The sequence below is a fragment of the Tachyglossus aculeatus genome, chromosome X1 (assembly GCF_015852505.1).
Source record: "Tachyglossus aculeatus isolate mTacAcu1 chromosome X1, mTacAcu1.pri, whole genome shotgun sequence".
Lineage (NCBI taxonomy): Eukaryota > Metazoa > Chordata > Mammalia > Monotremata > Tachyglossidae > Tachyglossus > Tachyglossus aculeatus.
Window position 1 is genome coordinate 83,517,481 of NC_052101.1, and position 18,418 is coordinate 83,535,898.

An 18,418-nucleotide genomic window follows, 5' to 3' on the forward strand; every position below is an offset into this window, starting at 1 on the left:
TAGGGACTGCTCTCACTAACTCCTTTACTTTTTGAAGTTACTGGTGAATATCTTTCTCCTTCCTTCCTCCACATCATTACACACAGCAGATTTTGCTGTATGGTGCATCGGCCAACATCCAGTCCAGAGGAAACTAGCAACAAACAGCTCTGTGGCCGTCCCCAGAGAAAATGGAAGTGGCTCTGGTTTTAATCTCCATCTGAGCTAACTCTGTCGCCCAAGGAGAGTATTTGCTATGCCAGGTCTACGTGGCATAGGGTGCAGGAGGAGGGTTGGCAGTTTTCCAAGGAATTTACCTCTATAGATCTCCAATGTGGATAGTTCTGGCTGAGAAGCTCCCATTAATCTTTATGACTTGGGAAGTTAATTGGTTAAATTGTTGTTTCTTCTTGGAGGCTTGGGCCCCTGAGGCTGATAACCCCATCTGGGCCCTGGGGTTGCTAGGCCTTGCTGTTTACATAGTCAATAGGAGCTTTTCACATAATGGAGGGATAATGGAGGGATTTAGACCAGCTTCAATTGAGGCAATGAGGTGGAGTTAATATCCAGTTTCGTTTCCTTATAAAAGGGTTTTAGACCCAACTTAGACCACAGTCTAAGAGGGTAGTGATGGTGTGGTGCTTACAGTGCTGCGATCGACTGAGTTGGGAGAACATAGGATTGGTCCAAGAAGTGAGCAAACGGTTACCTAATGCATTAAATATAGGCCAACCTTTCCTACCGGTGAACCACCCTCCCGTCCATGCACTTATTTGGGGACAAACACAGGGTTCTCTGACAACTGGGCAAAATAAAATCACCCTTAATTCACTGAAATATTGCATCTCTTCATTGTTTATGCCACTGCTGATGAGAATCTCTCCTTTAGAGCATGTATAGAGTTGCCTTTTGTTTGGCAGGGCATGCTGCTGATTGTGAACATGCATCCATGTGTATGAGTGTCTCGAAGAATGGTCATATATTAGTGTGCTTTTCTGGTGCTGTGCCATTTAGGATAAGCAGTGCTCAGCCATCAGTGTCAGGAGGGGGCAGGTGAGTTGTCCTGCCAGTAAGACCTGGGATGGTGTGGACTGAGCCCTCCACAGATTCTACCCCCCATCTCTATTGACTTGTGTCCAGTGGCAAGCATTGCAAGATGGCTGGCAGGGAGATTGGAAGAAGTATGTGGTCACAGCATAGAATATCTCTGACAACAGCAGCAGACATCTCTGGGCCTTCACCCATTTGGTAGGCCATTGGTATGTACAATGCTCAGATTGGTATAATAAGTGTTGGGGTTGGGGGAAATGAGTGTGTCTCTTTTCCCCTTGGGTGGGAAACAATGAATAACACATACATGGCTATCCTCTGCACTAGACAGACTGGAGTCAGAAAAGAGCAGGTTAAGATGACTGTTTTAGGGAGCAGCATAATAATAATATTTATGGTATTTGTTAAGCACTTATTATGTGCCAGGCATTCTACTCAGTGCTGGGGTGGATACCAGCAACTCAGACTGGACACGGTCCCTGTCCCGTGTGGGGCTCACGGTCTTGATCCCCATTTTACAAATGAGATAACTGAGGCTCAGAGAAGTTAAGTGACTTGCCCAAGATCATGCAGCAGATAAGTGGCAGGGTCGGGATTAGAACCTATGACCTTCTGACTCCCAAGCCCATTCTGTATCCACTAAGCCATGCTGTTTCCCTAATGTCATCAGACTTCTACCTCTGGGCAGATTCGGAAGGCTTGACCCTAGGAATGGCCTGACTTTGTAACCACCTTGCACCCCATCAGTTAGTGCTCTGATGAAGAAAGATCACTTTGGGGCAGAGCTCCAATTTCAGACCTCCTTACTTCCCCATGTCATTTTTCGTGTCTGTCATTAACCAAGTGGATACGGAGAGACTACCATTAGTGGTGAAGCAGGGACCAGTGCCCCATATGCTCATTGGGCAGACTAGAGCTGCCTCCAGTCTGACTTGAGTCCCCATAGGTTGTCTGCTGGATAAAATCTGTTTACATTTGTCTGCTTAGTTACTGGAAACTAGCCAGCAAAAGCAAGCACACACATTCCTGTAGGATTTGGAACCCATGTATAGAGAAACTCCTCTAAACTATGGGGAGTCAGATATTTAAGTTTATCAATCCATCAGTGGTATTTGAGTGCTTACTATGTGCAGAGCTTGGGAAAGTACAGTACAACGGAGTTGGTAGACGCAAATGGTGCCTTCAAGGAGCTTATCAACATAAAAGGACAGGAAAGTGAACAGCTTGTGTTTCTTTTGTAGATAATGCTTTTTTCAGATCTTGAAATTGTAGGATTGGAAGGAACTCAAGGTGGGTCATTTAGTTTTTTCCCCCCTGTTTCTTGAGGCTGGACTGCCCCCAAAATGATCCCAGACATAGTTTTTTGAAATATTTTATAAATCTCCATGTCTGGTAGTTTTTTAATCAATGGCACTTGAAGAGTCTGCCCGTTGTTCAAGGGAGAAAGCAACACCACTGTCTAAAATAAACATCATCCAACCTCCTTTGTCTGGTAAAGTTATTGAGAACTGGGCCAGGTGCCAGACTGAGAATCATTAAAATCATTAAGCCCTTTTTGTGTATCTCATTCTTTGCTTGTTGTCCAAAGACACATCTCTGGACTCTTCCCCTTCCAACCCATCCAAATTCACTCAGTCATATTTATTGAGCGCTTACTGGGTGCTGAACACTGTACTAAGAGCTTGGGAGAGTACAATATAACAATTAACAGACCCATTTCCTGCCCACCACGAGCTTACAGTTTAGAGGGGAAACAGACATTAGTATAGATTTCAGATATGAACAAATTGTTACTAGACTATTGCATTAACCTCCTTGCTGGCCACCGCGCTTTCCCCTCTCCAATCTATACTCTGTGGTGCTGCATTGGTTATCTCTCCCCTCCTTTATGTTTTTACATCCAACACAAACTCCTAACAGTCAGTTTGGAGGCTTTCCACCCTCTGGCCCCACCTCACCTATCTGCTTTCTTCACCCACAATTCATCAACTTGCCTTAATTCTTCCCAAGCCAAGCTTTAGCCATACCTCTGTCACCTCCCTCACACTGTTCCCCTAGCTTGGCACTAGACATCAGACCATGACTTTTATCACTTTTAAAACCCACTTTCCCTGGCTTAATAATAATAGTCGTATTTGCTAAACACTTAGAATGTCCTCTAGACTGTAATCTCAAATGGGCAGGAAGAATTCTAATTATATTGTACTCTCCCAAGCACTGAGCACAGTTCTCTGTACATAAGTATTCTGTAAATACCATTGATTGAGTCTAAGCACTGGGATAGATTCAAGATAATCAGATGGTACTCAGTACCTGTCCCAGCTGGGACTGACAGTCTAAAGGGAAAGGTGAATAGGCATTTAACAGGTAGGGAAGTACAGAATAAAATGACACATTCCCTGCCACCAGGTGCTTATAGAGACAAATATAAAACTAGTTACAACAAGAAAAGTAAAAATAAACAAACTTGGCAGACATGAGTTCTAAGAAGGGTGTAAATAAATAAATTCAGAAGTTGCCTTGAAGGGATGATATGGCTCAGGGTGCAGAAATATTAAAAATTACAGCAGTGTGGCTTAGTAGAAAGAATATAGGACTAGGAGTCAAGAAACTTGGGTTCTAACCCTGGCTCTGTCACTTGACTGCTTAGTGACCTTGGGCAAGTCACTTAACCTCTCTGTGCCCAAGTTGCCTCATCTATAAAGCCTGCACCAAGTGGGGGCTCACTAAATGTTACTAATACATCTTATGTCTTAGCCCCTCATGGATTGTCATAATAATAATAATAGTGATGGCATTTAAGTGCTTACTATATGCCAAACATTGTACTAAGCACTGGGGTAGATACAAGATGATCAGGCTGGACCAGTCCCTGTCCCACATTGTGGGAAGTAACATATGCTTCTGGAAGTAGTGAAAGGGTTATTTTTCTTATCCAAGAAAGAGGTTCAAAGGAAACTCCTAGTAAAGCTGAGGAGTCTTCAGAGTTGGTGTATGTAAGATTCAGGGTGGAGGGGTGGGGTTCCCTGGGGTATCTTTAGTTAATCAGGGTAATGGGTTTCCAATGCATTTTAATCTCAGGTTTGCATGAGATGATTTAATACCTATAAATTGGAGTAAGAAAAACTGTCAGTCAAACCATAGGTTTTCTTTGCCACAGAAAAGAGTCTGTCAAAATATCTTCCCTTTCTGGCTGGCACAAATAACCACATTTTATTTCTATGACCTGTTAGCATTCTAAAAACAGTGATTTGTGAGAGGGATTCAGTTTATGCACTTTAGTACAGCATTATAAAGTATTTTTCCCCCCTCCATAACTGGACCTTAGATTTGAAGAAGCTGACTGACATAGCTTAAAAAAAAGAACTTACTAGAAGCCTGGAGGCTGTTAAATGTCATCTTCAAGACTCTGGTAAAATGTGTCGTCATACTTGAAAAAACCCAGGTGACCAAACAGAAGCCTTACATTGGCAATGTAAGAGGTTATCAGAGGGGGATAATCATCCTATGAGGAATGGAAAGTTCACCCAATCAATCAGTGGCATTTATTGAGTGCTTACTATGTGCGGAGCACTGTCCTAAGCACTTGGGAGAGTACAAATGATAAAAGGAAAGTCCACAAAAAGTGGGAAGCTAGGTGCAAACAAATTTAGCAAACCAAAAAGGAGTTTGGATGTATTTGAAGTTATTTTTGTAAGGCGGTCTTCAAAATGAGACTCAGTGGATGGGTTTGGAAAGAAGATACAGTCAAACTACAGCACTCATTGAGCTTCTTGGCTGAAGATATTAAATTTCCACCTCCCACATTGCATGTGGATCCAGGGGGACCATTGAATGTTGTATCTGGATTTTTTTTCTTCCAAAACATCAGACAAGGTTTCTTGCCTAAAGCTCTTCTAGAAAATGAACATGGAAATGCAGGGAATATCTAAGAGATAGAAAACAAAGGTGGGGGATAAACGTCCACTTTCTGGATTGGAGAAATTTAAGTAGATGGATCCCCAAGGATCCAGTGCGAGGACTGGTCTTATTCAGTATCTTCATAAACAATCAATCTGGTAGTGGGAGTACAAGATGAAATCTCCAAGTTCATAAATGATACACCAAACTCTTCTGGGTGGTTAAGTGTCTTGCAGATTTTCATAAACTGCAGGAAAATCCTTCTGTTTTCCTGTCAACTGGTTTTCCTGTCATGGGGATTGTGTTCTTAACACAGAGTTAAAGAAAACTCTTTCTAGACTGTAAGCTCGTGGGCAGGGAATGTGTCTACCAACTCTGTATCATACTCTCTCAAGCACTTAATACAATACTCTGCATGCTGTAAGTGCTCAATAAATACAATCAGCACTCCCTTTCCCCATCCAACACTGCACATGGCTGTTTCTCCCAACACATAATCACACTGTATCCAGTACTATATTCATTGTTGGAAGAGCATCCCCTAATTCTCCAATAGTGTTCTATCCAAAATGTGTAGTGAAAATACACGTTCCGGCAGAACAGAATGTACTAAGTCAGAGCACTTGCTGTGAAAAGACCATCAGTTTATTCTTTTCTAATATGGAGCTTTCTTGGGAGGCGAGGAAGGGAGTAGTCTTAGTTTGGCACCAAAACAGAAGCTTTTACAGAGTAGTAATTTCAGCAGTGCAGGACTTACTAACATTTGAAACCCCAAGCAGTTTCCATATTTCTGTCTGTCCAATGTTCAGACATAATCCTACATGGAGAAGCTTTAAGCAGCTTCTGAATTCATTGCTCTAAAGGTTGGCTGGCTAACACAAGCAACTGTATTTTTAGGCCATGCTAAATTTAATAAGTAAAGCCTTGCTTCTGTGTGGTACTGTTGGGAGAGAATGCCTTCCATTCATCTGGCAGAGAGGGGGAGGGGGGAGTAGACCAAGTGTTAGTGCAGGAAAGGGAAACTGGTATTCCGAGGTCCTATTCCTGTATCTCTAGGAAACCCGGGCAGCCACTGTCCTACCCAGCTTCAAACTGGGCATGTTGTGATCTCATATCAGCAAAGTTCTGAAGTGTTCATGCTGCAGAAGAACCAACCAGTGATCTCTGTACTGTGCACCAGATTTTATTTTAATCCTTCAACTCTCCTTCCCCAGCCCTGGCCCCCGCAAACACACACACATATATATCTCTTTTAGGGCTACCCATCAAAATCTATGGAAGGCTATTTGAGGCACTTTTGTTTTGCATTTATATTCAGTGCTATCGTCTTGTGGTGATGTACTGTGTCTGCTCTCCCTACAGAAGTGAGTGGAGAAGTGGACTTGCTTCCTGAGCCCTTACTTTGTTTTCAGGCACCTGGTTTGGATTTCTGTCCCCCCTGAAGAAGCCCTTTGTTCGTTTGCACCTGCAGCTTGGTAGCCTTGCTGCAGAGTTCAGGGACAGGCTATCTGTCAGTGCCATTAAATGGTGGGGCTGGAGGATGACCTTCCTGGGATAGAAGCAAGGGGCCAGCCCCTCTCTTCTCCCCCCCTCCCCAAAGGTGGCTGTGTTCTAATTTGCAGGATCTTCTGGACCCCTTTGCTCTAAACCTTTAGTCTCCAGGCCCTTGGTGTTTCCCCCGTTCTTTAAGATTTTAGCATTCTCTGGGAGTTCCTGCTTTCCCAGTTCAGGTAGTTTCAAGGAAGCAAAGAATTAATTCATTCAATTGTATTTATTGAGAGCTTAGTGTGTGCAGAGCTCTGTACTAAGCACCTGGCAAAGTACAATTCCCTATCACTTTCCTCAAACTCCATTCCCTGTGGGCAGGGAACATATCCCCCAATTCTGTCATATTATACTCTTCCAAGTGCTTAGTACAGTGTTTTGCATGCAGTGAGCATTCAAATACCATTGATTGGTTGGTACTAGCAAGGCCAATAGAGGTTGAATTCCTCCCATAGCTATGAAGGCTGAGACAATTTCCTACTCACTGTGGCTCTTGGGCAGAAATTTGTCTTCAGTCCCCATCAATGTTATCAGGAATGTGTAGGGAAAGGGGGGCAACTTCTCACTTAAGAGTAGAAAAAGTATAGCTCTCCCCCCTCTTGGAGCAAGTCTTCATTTTCCTCCCCCAAATCAACCTTATGAAAAGGTAGAAGCATATGGGTCCTTCTGTCCCACACCGTTACTCGTACTCGAATCTGAAACCCAGCTGAACTCTCCTATACTCAGTCCTAGAGCAAAAAGTGCCCAGGCTGATGCTTTCCTTTCTTACCCCGCCTCAACAAATCTTGCAGGAATTGGCGTTCTCTCCAAAGAGCTAGTCACCTATGTGGTGAACTCCTTGTCTTCCCTCCCAAACCCTGCCCTCTCCCTGACTTTCCCATCTCTGTTGACGGCATTACCGTCCTTCCCGTCTCACAAGCCCGCAACCTTGGTGTCATCCTTGACTCCGCTCTCTCATTCACCCCTCACATCCAAGCCGTCACCAAAACCTGCTGGTCTCAACTCCGCAACATTGCCAAGATCCACCCTTTCCTCTCCATCCAAACCGCTATCCTGCTCGTTCAAGCTCTCATCCTATCCCGTCTGGACTACTGCATCAGCCTCCTCTCTGATCTCCCATCCTTGTGCCTCTCCCCACTTCAATCTATACTTCATGCTACTGCCCGGATTGTCTTTGTCCAGAGATGCTCTGGGCATGTTACTCTCCTCCTCAAAAATCTCCAGTGGCTACCAATCAATCTGCGCATCAAGCAGAAACTCCTCACCCTCGGCTATAAGGCTCTCCATCACCTTGCCCCCTCCTACCTCACCTCCCTTCTCTCCTTCTACAGCCCACCCCGCACCCTCCGTTCCTCTGCCGCTAATCTCCTCACCGTGCCTCATTCTCGCCTGTCCCGCCATCGACCCCCGGCCCACGTCATCCCCCGGGCCTGGAATGCCCTCCCTCTGCCCATCCGCCAAGCTAGCTCTCTTCCTCCCTTCAAGACCCTACTGAGAGCTCACCTCCTCCAGGAGGCCTTCCCAGACTGAGCCCCTTCCTTCCTCTCCCCTTTGTCCCCTTCTCCATCCCCCCATCTTACCTCCTTCCCTTCCCCACAGCACATATATATATACATATGTATATATGTTTGTACATATTTATTACTCTATATATTTATTTTACTTGTACATATCTATTCCATTTATTTTATTTTGTTAGTATGTTTGGTTTTGTTCTCTGTCTCCCCCTTTTAGACTGTGAGCCCACTGTTGGGTAGGGACTGTCTCTATTTGTTGCCAACTTGTACTTCCCAAGCGCTTAGTACAGTGCTCTGCACACAGTAAGCACTCAATAAATATGATTGATTGATTGGTGCTCTCAGGGTGAATGAATCACAGATGGTCTAGACACATAGCCACCTATACGTTCATCAGCTCCCATGGTTGCCCAGTAAATCTCATTGGAACTGAGTACCCTTGGGTGTCTGGGATGAAGCAAAACCCTCGTCACCTTTTTTCTCTCTAGGCTTGGTGTAAATTTGTTATCCAAGTCCCAGAGTTCTGCTTGCAAGGGATTGATATGGCTGTCTTAGGCTTCTGGGATGGTCTCTTCAGAGTTCAGCTGGATGACAGATTCTGATCTATTTCCGGTTTCAGTTCTTCTCGAACTTCTGGGTTAGAATCAGGCACAGCCTAGTACTCCTCTTTAGAGTCTGAAATCAACCTCCTTGCCCCAACTTGTTACTCATGAATTCAGTTTTTTCAATTACACAAACTTGGCCTTTGTTTCAGAACCTATCCCTGAAGTAAAGCAAGAGCCTCCTTGCATTAAGTACTGCCACTGAATTGACTGACCTTGGGTAGATCCCTTAAGCTTTTCATTCTTGTCATCCCTGCTGTACAGTGGTCAAAATAATGCCTGTCCCTCCATCCTAAGGAGGCTGTGAAAATATAGTAAAGGTAAATAGAGCTAATAGGTGAGAATGCCCTTTGAATGAGTTAGAGAAAAGGTGCTGTTTGAAAATGGTATTATTCATGGTATTCAGGGCTTAGGCAGAGATATTTGGACCAGAAGACAAATGAGGCACTGCTTCATTTTGCTAAACCTCTTCCAAACTGTATTCTTATTTAGGGGTTTCACTTAAATTATTGAGTTGGTTTAAAAACACTCTACATGACTCTGCACCTTGCAGGGGATTCATTGTAACTGAAAAATATAACAATAAGTAGTAATTATAAAAAAACTTCCTGAGTAATAGTATTTCATCTCCTTTCAGAGTCCATTAAATTCTTGTCCTCTCGTGGAGACATTGAATTGAGGGCATATGATTCATTTGGTTCATGAGGCTGCTTTCTTTTTGTGCAAGCTGCCTGCATAGCCCTTCTCTGCTGTTCAGGGTGTGAATTCAATCCAAAAAAAAAAAATGGAAAAGAAAGAGACCTAGTTGGAATTCTTGCAGTGGGCCACTGAAAAAGACAAGTCAACCCCTGGAATCCAAGTCTGTGTGAGGATTTTTAATTGGCTCACGAGGAGAAGTAGAGTGATAACTCCCCATTTTGGAGATGATGAATTCAGTTGTGATTTGGGGGAGCAGGATCTAGAAGGTGCAGCTAAATTGAAGGGAGCCCAGGGGAAAGGATGCTAAATGACTGAGGAGTTATTTAAGGTGATACAGCTTGACACCCCTCTCAGGGTCGCATCTGGAGAGTTTTCAGTATTCTACCAGTCTCGACTACAGGAGGGAGAGTCAAGCAAAGGCATATCCATTCTTAGCTTGGACAGTGGCTAGCGAGTGGAAGGCAGTCTGCTACAAGCTTACCTATGCTGGTCAGTAGTGGCTTGGGAGAGAGTCGAGGGCAGAGATTCAAGTTTACCATGTGAAAGGAGGTAATGGTTAAACCGCTTCAGTATTTTTATCAAGAAAACTCTGTGAATACACTACCAGAAAGATTGCAGATGGAGGTGGGGCTTTCTAGGAGAGATGTGTCCATGGGATGTCTATGGGTCAGAAAGGCAGGACATCTTAACAACTCTGGGAAGATGGAAACTTGAAGGTTGCAAGACCAAAGGATTATTACTTTTTTAATCTGGAGTCATGTGGAAAAGTAAGGCAGAAAAGATCCCCGCCACCTCCCCCACCCCCCAATCTTCTCAGCAGGAAAATAACAGCAAGAAATGTCAAACTTCACCATCTCCCAAAGGAAGCTATGGAGGCAACACTGCTCATGAGGCTTAGAGTCTATTAGGAGGAACAGGAGAATAGGGCACATTGTTTACTGTTTCCTGAACTGGCAGGTGGTGGGCCAAACAACCGATTAAACATTTTCCATCTTAGGGCCTGACATTCTCTTAGCTATTGAGCAAGTTGGCTTCAACACTGAAGGAGTGTTGGCAGTAACTTTGCAAGCAAATATCACTGCTTTTTAGGATTTGTTTTCTGTTTGATTCTCAGCTGATCTATAGTTAGGTCTACCACAAAGCTTCGACCAATTAATCTGCACTCAAATGTGTCTGTCTCTGGATCAGTTACCTGGAGTTCAAACTGCCTCTGTCCAGTAGGCAGAAGTCAGTCTGCCTGTTGTAGAACAGTATGGGAGGAATATTTGTTGTGCTATTTACCTTGCTCCCACACCCTCTGATCCTGAATTGCCAAGAAATGCATTGGTTTGCTCACCTGGACCTTCCTTCCTCAGACAGAACATAGCTGAGCATTTCAGGGTGATACATTCAAAATGGAACTGCCATTCATTTTCCTTATCAGGTTCCAATTTATTCTTCTGTTCAAGAGCCCATTTGTTCACTTGGCTGCATCCATTCCCTTGAATACAGCCTAGGCTGGGAGAATGGGAGGCAGGGGTTAAAAGGTGCATCATTCTAAAGAGTACTTGACCATTCTTTCCATTCTTACAGTCAATTTCATTTCAACTTTGATGGCTTATGTTTGGCTACTCCCTAGAAGAAAAGCACCGTATATGATCAACTTGGCTGTCAGATGCTTGCCTGCCACTGTTTGCCTCATAGTTCAAGCTCAAGAACTGTTCAGTAGCAACTTTCATTGACTTTATATCTTCAGGTTTATTTTAAGGCTAGGCTCTGCATTTGAAAGGGCTCCCAACTTAAGGTGACTAGAAGTTGTGGTTTTTGGGAGGTTTCTGTCCTGTGTCCCAGCAGGCTTGAGGGATCCCTTAAGGGTCTCAGCTTAGTCCAGGGTGGCCTGACAGAATGCTTTAACTATGGTGGAGATGGAGGCAGCAATTGCTGTTGTTGAAGAGGAAGATGCATTTGTTCAATCGTATTTATTGAGCACTTACTGTGTTTTCACTGTACTAAGTGCTTGGGAGAGTACAATATAACAACAAGCAGACACATTCCTGCCCACAAGGAGCTCACAGTTTAGAGGGAAGATTCCTTCTCTTTAGTGGTGGCAACAGCAGCTGCTGCCCCCCACCACTTCTCTCACGGGATTGGCTGCCTTCGACACTGTGGACCACCCCCTTCTCCTCAGCACGCTATCCGACCTTGGCTTCACAGACTCCGTCCTCTCCTGGTTCTCCTCTTATCTCTCCAGTCGTTCATTCTCAGTCTCTTTTGCAGGCTCCTCCTCCCCCTCCCATCCCCTTACTGTGGGGGTTCCCCAAGGTTCAGTGCTTGGTGTCCTTCTGTTCTCGATCTACACTCACTCCCTTGGTGACCTCATTCGCTCCCACGGCTTCAACTATCATCTCTACGCTGATGACACCCAGATCTACATCTCCACCCCTGCTCTCTCCCCCTCTCTCCAGGCTCGCATCTCCTCCTGCCTTCAGGACATCTCCATCTGGATGTCTGCCCGCCACCTAAAACTCAACATGTCCAAGACTGAACTCCTTGTCTTCCCTCCCAAACCCTGCCCTCTCCCTGACTTTCCCATCACTGTTAACGGCACTACCTTCCTTCCCGTCTCACAAGCCCGCCACCTTGGTGTCATCCTCGACTCCACTCTCTCATTCACCCCTCACATCCAAGCCATCACCAAAACCTGCTGGTCTCAGCTCCTCAACATTGCCAAGATCCGCCCTTTCCTCTCCATCCAAACTGCTACCCTGCTCGTTCAAGCTCTCATCCTATCCCATCTGGACTACTGCATCAGCCTCCTCTCTGATCTCCCATCCTCGTGCCTCTCCCCACTTCAATCCATACTTCACGCCGCTGCCCGGATTGTCTTTGTCCAGAAACGCTCTGGGCATGTTACTCCCCTCCTCAAAAATCTCCAGTGGCTACCAATCTGCGCATCAGGCAGAAACTCCTCACCCTCGGCTTCAAGGCTCTCCATCACCTCGCCCCCTCCTACCTCACCTCCCTTCTCTCCTTCTACAGCCCAGCCCGCATCCTCCACTCCTCTGCCGCTAACCTCCTCACCGTGCCTCATTCTTGCCTGTCCCGCTGTCGACCCCTGGCCCACGTCATCCCCCTGGCCTGGAATGCCCTCCCTCCCAACATCCACCAAGCTAGCTCTCTTCCTCCCTTCAAGGCCCTACTGAGAGCTCACCTCCTCCAGGAGGCCTTCCCAGACTGAGCCCCCTCCTTCCTCTCCCCCTCATCCCCCTCTCCATCCCCCTCGTCTTACCTCCTTCCCTTCCTCACAGCACCTGTATATATGTATATATGTTTGTACATATTTATTACTCTATTTATTTTACTTGTACATATCTATTCTATTTATTTTATTTTGTTAATATGTTTGGTTTTGTTCTCTGTCTCCCCCTTCTAGACTGTGAGCCCACTGTTGGGTAGGGACTGTATATGTTGCCAACTTGTACTTCCCAAGTGCTTAGTACAGTGCTCTGCACACAGTAAGTGCTCAATAAATACAATTGATTGATTGATTGGGCTCACAGTCTTAATCCTCATTTTACAAATGAGGGAACTGAGGCACAGAGAAGTTGTGACTTGCCCAATGTCACACAGCTGACAAGTGGCAGAGCTGGGATTAGAACCCATGACCTCTGACTCCCAAGTCCATGCTCTTTCCATTGAGCCACTCTGCTTCAGAGGTTTCCCTCAAAACCCACTTTTTGTAAATGGTATTTAAGCACTTACTATATGTCTAACACTGTTCTAAGCTCTGGGGTAGGTACAAGTAGGTAGAAGTACAAGGTACAAGTAGAAAAGCAGCATGGCTCAGTGGAAAGAGCATGGGCTTTGGAGTCAGAGGTCATGGGTTCAAATCCCAGCTCCGCCACTTGTCATCTGTGTGACGTTGGGCAAGTCACTTAACTTCTCTGTGCCTCAGTTACCTCATCTGTAAAATGGGGATTAAGACTGTGAGCCCCACATGGGAAAACTTGATCACCTTGTAGTCTCCCCAGTGCTTAGAACAGTACTTTGCACATAGTAAGCACTTAATAAATGCCATTAAAAAAAAAACAAAGTTAATTAGGTCAGACACAGTCGCTGTCCCGCATCATCATCATCAATCGTACTTATTGAGCGCTTACTGTGTGCAGAGCACTGTACTAAGCGCTTGGGAAGTACAAATTGGCAGCATATAGAGACAGTCCCTACCCAACAGTGGGCTCACAGTCTAAAAGGGGGAGACAAAACCAACCATACTAACAAATGGGGGTCACAGTCTCGTAGGAAGAAGAACAGGTATTTAATACCCATTTTACAGTTGAGAAAACTGAGGCACAGAGAAATTGTGACTTGCCCAAGGTCATGTAGCAAGCAATTGGCAGAGTCGGGATTAGAACCCAGGTCCTTTACCTCCCGGGTCCTTTACTTCCCAGGTCCATGTTCTTTCCACAAGGCCACACTGCTTCACTGTGCCTTTGAGGGACTTGGGTAGACTGCCATATGACAACATTATGCTACCTGCCTGGCTTTAACGCACACAGCATAATGATGGACTGGGAGGGAGGGTTGATTCTCTCCCAAACCCACCTCTGGGCAGCCAAATGTGAGAGAAGTGGCAAGGGACAGCAGTGATCATAAGTGACTTCACCCCAGCAAAAGATATGGGACTGCTGGGGTGAGAAGTGTGCATGTAATCTAGTGGAAAGAGCACAGGATTAGGTGTCAGGAGACTCGCCTGCTGTGTGATTTTGGACGAATCACTTAATTTCACTGCCTATGTCCTCATATGTAAAATGGGGATAAAATACCTGTTCTCGCTTCTTAGACTGAATCCCGTTTAGGACAAGGATTTCATCTGACCTGATTATCTTGTCATTGTTGTCTTATGCTGTTGTCGTGTCCAACCCATAGCAATGTCATTGACACATCTCTCCCAGAATGCCCCACCTCCATCTACAATCATTCTGGTAGTGTATCCATAGAGTTTTCTTGGTAAAAAATATGGAAGGGGTTTACTATTGACTCCTTCGGCAAAGTGAACCTGAGTCTCCGCCCTCAACTGTGGGCCTTCTACACTGTGGACCACCCCCTTCTCAGCACGCTATCCAACCTTGGCTTCACAGACTCTGTCATCTGAGGCCTGGTTCTCCTCTGATCTCTCCGGCCATTCATTCTCAGTCTCTTTTGCAGGCTCCTCCTCCCCTTCCCATCCCCTTACTGTAGGGGTCCTCACGGGTCAGTTCCTGGTCCCCTTCTATTCTCTATCTATACTCACTCCCTTGGTGAACTCATTCACTCCCACAGCTTCAACTATCATCTCTACGCTGATGACACCCAAATATACATCTCTGCCCCTGCTCTCTCTCCTTCCCTTCAGGCTCGTGTCTCCTCCTACCTTCAAGACATCTACATCTGGATGTCTGCCCGCCATCTAAAACTCAAGATGTCCAAGACTGAACTCCTTATCTTTCCTCCCAAACCCTGCCCTCTTCCTGACTTTCCCATATATGTTGACAGCAGTACCATCCTTCCTGTCTCACAAGCCCGCAACCTTGGTGTCATCCTCGACTCCGCTCTCTCGTTCACCCCTCACATCCAATCCGTCACCAAAACCTGCCGGTCTCACCTCTGCAACATCGCCAAGATCCACCCTTTCCTCTCCATCCAAACTGCTACCCTGCTGGTTCAATCTCTCATCCTATCCCGACTGGATTACTGCATTAGCCTCCTCTCTGATCTCCCATCCTTCTGTCTCTCCCCACTTCAATCTATACTTCACACTGCTGCCGGGATCATCTCTGTGCAGAAATGCTCTGGGCATGTTACTCCCCTCCTCAAAAATCTCCAGTGGCTACCAATCAACCTACGCATCAGGCAAAAACTCCTCACTCTCGGCTTCAAGGCTCTCCATCACCTCACCACCTCCTACCTCACCTCCCTTCTCTCCTTCTACAGCCCAGCCCGCACCCTCCGCTCCTCTGCCGCAACCTCCTCACTGTGCCTCATTCTTGCCTGCCCCGCCGTCGACCCCCAGCTCATGTCCTCCCCCAGCCTGGAATGCCCTCCCTCCGTACATCTGCCAAGCTAGCTCTCTTCCTCCCTTCAAAGCCCTACTGAGAGAGCTCACCTCCTCCAAGAGGCCTTCCCAGACTGAGCTCCCTCCTTCCTCTCCTCCCCCCACCCCCCCGCCTTACCTCCTTCCCCTCCCCACAGCACCTGTACAGATTTATTACTCTATTTTACTTGTACATATTTACTATTCAATTTATTTTATTTTGTTAATATGTTTTGTTTTGTTGCCTGTCTCCCCCTTCTAGACTGTGAGCCCACTGTTGGGTAGGGGCCATCTCTATATGTTGCCAACTTGTACTTCCCAAGCTCTTAGTGCAGTGCTCTGCACACAGTAAGTGCTCAATAAATACGATTGAATGAATGAATGAATGAATAAATGAACTATCTCCCATGCTGCTGCTGCCCAGCACAGGTGGGTTTTGACTTGCAGCAGATTGCCTTCTACTGTCTAGCCCAAGCTAGGAATGGAATGGATATGCCTCTACTTGACTCTCTCTCCCATAGTCAGGGCTGGTAGAGTACTGGAAACTCTCCAAGTGTGACCCTGAGAGGGGTGATTATCTTGTACCTACCCCAATGATTTGTGCTTTAGAAAAATACCACTATTATTATTAAAGGAGGAGAAAATACTGTTTTCTCTCTCCTCATCCCCTAAACCTTACTCTTTTTTTTCCACCCCCTATCTCCCAAAAAGGAAACTTGGTTCCCTTACTCCCATCAGCCCTGTTATCTTCTCCTGTTTCCATCTTCAGTATTGGCTGCCTCTCCCCTCACCCACCTGCTGGGCCTTGGCATATTCACTTATTAATTTCCCTTTATACCTCATTGTGGTGTATATTCTCATCCAAGTAACTCTACTTGGGTTTCTAAACAAAACCAGTATAAATGCCCATTTCAGACTTTTAGATCCATGAGAATAATAGTGTATTAAATGTGATTAAGTTTGGAATTACTCTTAACCAGGGTAATAATTACTGTAGATTTAGATGACATGTTGTACAAATTGCTGTGTGCTTGTAATTACGAATTGCATTTGTAGCTCTCTAGTGGCTTACAGACCTTGATATCTTGGTTATTAATGCATAAATTACAGTAATTTATGTAAATTACTGGATAGACCAAAATTTCAGTGGGTCTTGTTCTATATGAGATGTTAATTATAATTCTACTACAGGAATCCAAAGTTGCCCCAGTGTGTTTTAGGCTGTTGAATTTTACTGGCAAAATTAACTTTTCAAGTTAGTGTTGAGCTCTGTCCAAGAGTCATATCAAGTTGATATGAATGGGATGCTTATTGTGTACCACTGTTGTATTCCAAAGGAAGATCATCATGATGGGGCATGAACTGGAACGATACTGTTAAATAGTAATGTCTCTGAGATGGAAAGTCTTAAACTTTTCTCCAAGAAAACAGTCTATCAAATCAGTGCAATGCAATAATTGAGGCTTTGGATTTTTTGTTGTTGTTGCTGTTGTTTGTCTTCAAACAACAGCTACATTTTCTAGACTTCCTGAAACCCATTTCTCTGGGAATTGCTTGGAAGTAGTAGCAAGGCCTCAAACGGAAACTGTATAATTAGGTAATAAATGAGCAACTGTATAGGCAAGGTAGGGAATAGTGCAATCAAAATGATTGTCACGTCTTTGCAACTAAGTGCTGTATAAAAGCCAATTATTCTTCTCTAAATATTCTAATGGTATTAAGCACTGTTCTAAGTGCTGGGGTATAGGCAAGCTAATACAGTTGAAGTCCCTGTCAACAATACTTCAGATATAGCAGAGAACATAGAATATGAGTGTGCCCCATGGGCTTGCCATTTGGTTCTGAATCATAAAATATCTTCAATAATCAGGAAAGTTAATATCCTGGCTAACCTTGTGGATTTTTTTTTTATTAAAAAATGAGACCTTGGCACCTTTCTCTCTTTTTCCATTGACTGTTCTATTTTCATTAACTCCTCAAATGGAAAAATCAAGTGTTTCACATTTACTATAGCTTCTATTGGAGCTCTTGAAGCAGGTTCCAAGGAAAGTAGTGTGTAACCCTCTAAATGGACCTCCTTTTTAAGGAGCTTTTCCTGTTTTATCTCGTTTCCTTGTTTGCCTGCTCAAACTTCTTATATATATATTATATATATATATATATATATATGTATATATATATATATATATATAATGTGAAAAGGCATTCCTCCCCCGACCCTTTTAAACAGTGGGTGGGAGAGAACTCTGAAAAATACTTCTTCAGGATCCATTAGTCTCCCACTATTAGTCATGGTGGCAGGAGGGAGTCAGATGGTCATAACAGGGAAAAAGGGCCAAGGAGAGTTTCCCCTCTAAAAGCTGTTGTGGCTAAATTGGTCTTTCCCAGTCCCCTTGGAGCTTCCAGCAAAGCCGGAATGATGTTTGATGTGACTCTCTGGCACTATCTCCCCGCTCTCTTTTTCTCTCTCCCCGCTCTCTTTTTCTCTCTCCCCGCTCTCTTTTTCCCTCTCCCCGCTCTTTTCCCTCTCCCCGCTCTTTTCCCTCTCCCCGCTCTTTTTCCCTCTCCCCGCTCTTTTTCCCTCTCCCCGCTCTTTTTCCCTCTCCCCGCTCTTTTTCCCTCTCCCCGCTTTTTCCCTCTCCCCGCTCTCTTTTTCCCTCTCCCCGCTCTCTTTTTCCCTCTCCCCGCTCTCTTTTTCCCTCTCCCCGCTCTCTTTTCCCTCTCCCCGCTCTTTTTCCCTCTCCCCACTCTCTTTTTCCCTCTCCCCGCTCTTTTTCCCTCTCCCCGCTCTCTTTTTCCCTCTCCCCGCTCTCTTTTTCCCTCTCCCCGCTCTCTTTTTCCCGCTCTTTTTCCCTCTCTCCCTCTCTCCCTCTCCCCCTCTTTCCCTCTCCCCCCCTCTTTCCCTCTCCCCCTCTCTTTCTTTCTCCCCCCTCTCTTTCCCTCTCCCCCCCTCTTTCCCTCTCCCCCCTCTCTCTTTCCCTCTCCCCCCTCTCTCTTTCCCTCTCCCCCCGCTCTTTCCCTCTCCCCCCTCTCTTTCCCTCTCCCCCCTCTCTTTCCCTCTCCCCCCTCTCTTT

The 18,418-nt window shown here is 45.3% G+C and overlaps 1 protein-coding gene and 1 non-coding gene across 6 annotated transcripts in view; both read left to right on the forward strand.

The window, feature by feature from the left end:
- Positions 1-18,418, forward strand: part of IQSEC1 (IQ motif and Sec7 domain ArfGEF 1) — a 310,479-nt gene that overhangs the window by 173,185 nt on the left and 118,876 nt on the right. The window lies entirely within an intron of this gene.
- On the forward strand, positions 9,637-9,769 carry LOC119920155. Its single transcript, XR_005447919.1, has one exon. It is a non-coding gene; the product is annotated as a small nucleolar RNA SNORA7 (small nucleolar RNA).